The following is a 4,586-nucleotide window of genomic DNA, read 5'->3' on the forward strand; positions in this document are numbered from 1 at the left end:
GAATGGAAACTAGACAATCCATGAGAAATATAAAAGGCCACAGCTGGCTACAGTGGCCTGTTGAAGAAGAGTAGAGAACTATAGCTTCAAAGTAACTATAGTCCAACAGAAAAAGAATCGTAGATGTGAACCACAAGAGAGATGATGGAGAGGGTAAAGGAACTGTAGACCCTTCCCAAGAGAGTGATTATAGGCAGAATTCTAAGACTTCAAGATTTCGCTCCCTTGCGTCCACTCATGTATGATTCCCTCTCCTTGTATAATCACTTCCACTGAGCAAGACCCAGGAATATAATAGGATATCACTACCATAATTAGGCTACTAATCCTCTGAATTGATCAAAGGAGTTCCTGATTCATCTTGACCTAATTAGATGAGCTTTTTAAAAATGACAAAGTGTCAGGGACAGAGTCTCCTGCTGGCCTGGAAGGTGCAGCCTCCATGAGTTCTAGGGATGCAAGGAAAGAAATGTTACCAATAACCATGTGAAATTGGAAGAGGACTGCTAGCAGCATTTGAGATCACCACTCAAGCCAAAACCTTGACTTCAGCCTAGTGAGACCCTGAGCGGTGGACTCAATTAGGCTGTGCCTAGACTTCTGATCTACAGAAACTGTGAGACAGTAAATTTACACTGTTTTAAGCCTCTAAGCTCTGAGTAATTTGCCTCATGACAATAGAAAACCAATCTGAGGATCTTCTTTTTTTTTTTATTGTCATTAAATCTGAATATTTATTTTATTTTTTAATTAAATGTATTTATTTTCAGCAAATCAGTATTCATTATTTTTTCACCACACCCAGTGCTCCATGCAATCTGTGCCCTCTATAATACCCACCACCTGGTACCCCAACCTCCCACCTCCCCCGCCACTTCAAACCCCTCAGATTGTTTTTCAGAGTCCATAGTCTCTCATGATTCACCTCCCCTTCCAATTTCCCCCAACTCCCCTCTCCTCTCTAACTCCCCATGTCCTCCATGCTATTTGTTATGCTCCACAAATAAGTGAAACCATATAATAATTGACTCTCTCTGCTTGACTTATTTCACTCAGCATCATCTCTTCCAGTCCTGTCCATGTTGCTACAAAAGTTGGGTATTCATCCTTTCTGATGGAGGCATAATACTCCATAGTGTATATGGACCATATCTTCTTTATTCATTTGTCTGTTGAAGGGCATCTTGGTTCTTTCCACAGTTTGGCAACTACAGCCGTTGCTGCTATGAACAGTGGGGTACAGATGGCCCTTGTTTTCACTACATTTGTATCTTTGGGGTAAATACCCAGTAGTGCAATTGCAGGGTCATAGGGTAGCCCCATTTTTAATTTTTTGAGGAATCTCCATACTGTTTTCCAAAGTGGCTGCACCATCTTGCATTCCCACCAACAGTGTAAGAGAATTCCCCTTTCTCCACATCCTCTCCAACATACATTGTTTACTGTCTTATTAATTTTGGCCATTCTAACTGGTGTAAGGTGGTATCTCAGTGTGGTTTTGATTTCAATCTCCCTGATGTCTAATGACGATGAACATTTTTTCATACGTCTGTTAGCCATTTGTATGTCTTCTTTGGAGGAGTGTCTGTTCATGTCTTCTGCCCATTTTTTGACAAGATTATCTGTTTTGTGTGTTTTGAGTTTGAGGAGTTCATTATAGATCCTGGATATCAATCTTTTGTCTGTACTGTCATTTGCAAATATCTTCTCCCATTCCGTGGGTTGCCTCTTTGTTTTTTTGACTGTTTCCTTTGCTGTGCAGAAGCTTTTGATTTTGATGAAGTCCCAAAAGTTCATTTTCGCTTTTGTTTCCTTTGCCTTTGGAGACATATCTTGAAAGAAGTTGCTGTGGCTGATTTCGAAGAGATTACTGCCTATGTTCTCCTCTAGGATTCTGATGGATTCCTGTCTCACGTTGAGGTCTTTTATCCATTTTGAGTTTATCTTTGGGTATGGTGTAAGAGAATGGTCGAGTTTCATTCTTCCACATATAGCTGTCCAGTTTTCCCAGCACCATTTATTGAAGAGACTGTCTTTTTTCCACTGTATATTTTTTCCTGTTTTGTCGAAGATTAATTGACCATAGAGTTGAGGGTCCATATCTGGGCTCTCTACTCTGTTCCACTGGTCTATGTGTCTGTTTTTATACCAGTACCATGCTGTCTTGGTGACCACAGCTTTGTATTTTTTTTTAAAGATTTTATTTGACAGACAGAGATCACAAGTAGGCAGAGAGGGAAGCAGAGAGAGAGGAGGAAGCAGGCTCCCTGCTGAGCAGAGAGCCCAATGCGGGGCTCGATCCCAGGACCCTGAGATCATGACCTGAACCGAAGGCAGAAGCTTTAACCCATTGAGCCACGCAGGCACCCCCTGAGGACCTTCTAGAGGCAAGGACAGCTCAGCAAAAATGTGCTGGATAGACCACCAGATGCCTAGAACTGAGGAAGGTAGCATGGGCAACCAGTCAGAATGCTGCTGTGAGGGAACGCAGCAGGCAAAAGATCCTCAGTGGTGCATTCATTGTTGAGGTAGGGTACCCCCCAAAACCAAAAAGTACCCCCACAGGGCTCCAGAACCACCTGATAATATTCTAGTCATGTGAGACCTCTCCTATCCCTCTATGACTCTTTTCTGTCACAGTCATTTTCCAACTTCAAGCTGACATCATGGGGATGAGAGTCAGAGACCATAGTTAGCAAGCAGGGCTAAAGGGAAAGAATGCAACCCAGAGAAATACAGAAGAAGCCATTCTGGTACCTCCTACTGAGCCTGCTTGCCCACTACTAGCTTTCTACCTTGATAGCCTAAAGTTTTATCTTTGAAGGAGGTTCTTATATTTGATTGTTACTCTAAACTAGGACTAAGAAAAAGAACTGAATTTAGCTTTTTGGTTTGTATTTTTTTTTTCCTAACTAAAGTGACTACAGAACATTTTATTATCTGAAAATAAGAAGATAAATTCTGAGCCTAGCCAATATTTTATCCAAGGGTAAAGGAAGGACCAATTGAGTTTAAGAAGCATTATTTTTAAAAAACAGACTTAGCTGTATAGTGGCACCATGCTAGTCTATTCTTGGAACATAAGAGTTACTGAAATTTGGGGGCCCCTGCTTGGCTCTGTTGATAAAGCATGCAGCTCTTGATCTCAGGGTTGTAAGTTTGAGCTGCACATTGGGTGTAGAGTTTACTTAACAATAAAATCTTTAAAAAAAAAAAAAAAACAAGAGTTACTGAGATTTTAATAATTTGACACACCAAGAAAAATCTTTCTGTCCTGTTTTTAGATAGAAGTCATCAGGCTGGGAAAATGAAAAAAAAAATTGTCTATGTGAGCTGAGAAGAGCCTTAAAATTGATCTAGTATAATGACAAATAATACTAATCAGGCCATGATCAAAAATTCGGCTGTCAGGTTGTGCTGAAAATGTTCCAATGAGGATCTCAGACTCCTGATTCCACCTTAGTGGTGAAAAGGAAGAAGGTTGAGGTACTCAATACCAATCTCAGATTCAAGCATAACATGGTGGTGACAGTTCTCCTAGTAATTCTTTTGCCCCACTTAAATTAAAAGGATTTCTTTACACTAAGAATTGAAAATTCTTCCATAATATCTCATATTTATTCAGTGCATGTACACTTGAGAGCTGTCCAAATAAGAGCTATAATTTACCTAAAAGTCATGGTCTTGACTCTTGAAAAGATTGTTGTATAATAAATTTTTTAATTTATTCTATTTTATTTATTTATTTGACAGCAAAAGAGAAAGCACAAGCTCAGGGAGCAGTAAAGGGAGAGGGAGAAGCAGACTCCCTGCCCAGTGGGGAGTCCCATGCAGGGGTTGATCCCTGGACCCTAGTATCATGAACTGAGCTGAAGGCAGATGTTTAACCATCTGAGTCACCCAGTTGCCCCAATAATAAACTGTTTTTAATATAAATTCCGCTCCTGAAAAAAAAGATGAGCACACACACATTCAGAGACACCCCCTTATTAAAAGATATCCATGTTTCATTGAAGTATGAGAAGTGGCAAAATTGTATTTTTATTTCTACTCCTACAGAGGAAATAGAAGACATGTAGGGACATTGTAGAAATGGAGGAGTCTCAAGAAGTAAGCAAAGAGAATAAGGATGAAGCAAATGGCCTAAGAAGAAAGACTGAGATTTAGACCAGAGAAGAGAGCAGAGAGAAGTAGCCACAGAGAATTCACCAAGCCAGAAGCAAAGGGACAGTGTGAGGAACAAGGACCCCAATCTCTGTGACTTCTGGTGAGGACTAGGCCTGGAGGGCAGCAGGGCCCTGGTGGGAAGGTCTCACCACTGTATTTCATTTCTTGGCATAAAGGAGGTGGCCACTGAGGATGCCTCCTTCTGAGCAGTTTTATCTCCTGTCTGAGGAGCTGGGGCTGACCACTGCATATTTCTAACAGTGAGTCATCTGAAGACTTACTCTAAGTCTCTGGCCATAGTCACGCTTCCTCCCACCTACATTCCCCGGCTGGAATGTCTTTCTGTGACACCCTTTCATCACCCTATTGAATTCTTGCCCCACTTGTAAACCCAATTCAAAACCAATCACTCCATAAAG

This window comes from Mustela putorius, unplaced genomic scaffold, assembly GCF_011764305.1.
Source record: "Mustela putorius furo isolate JIRA1106 unplaced genomic scaffold, ASM1176430v1.1 tig00003867_pilon_pilon_pilon, whole genome shotgun sequence".
Classification (NCBI taxonomy): Eukaryota; Metazoa; Chordata; class Mammalia; order Carnivora; family Mustelidae; genus Mustela; species Mustela putorius.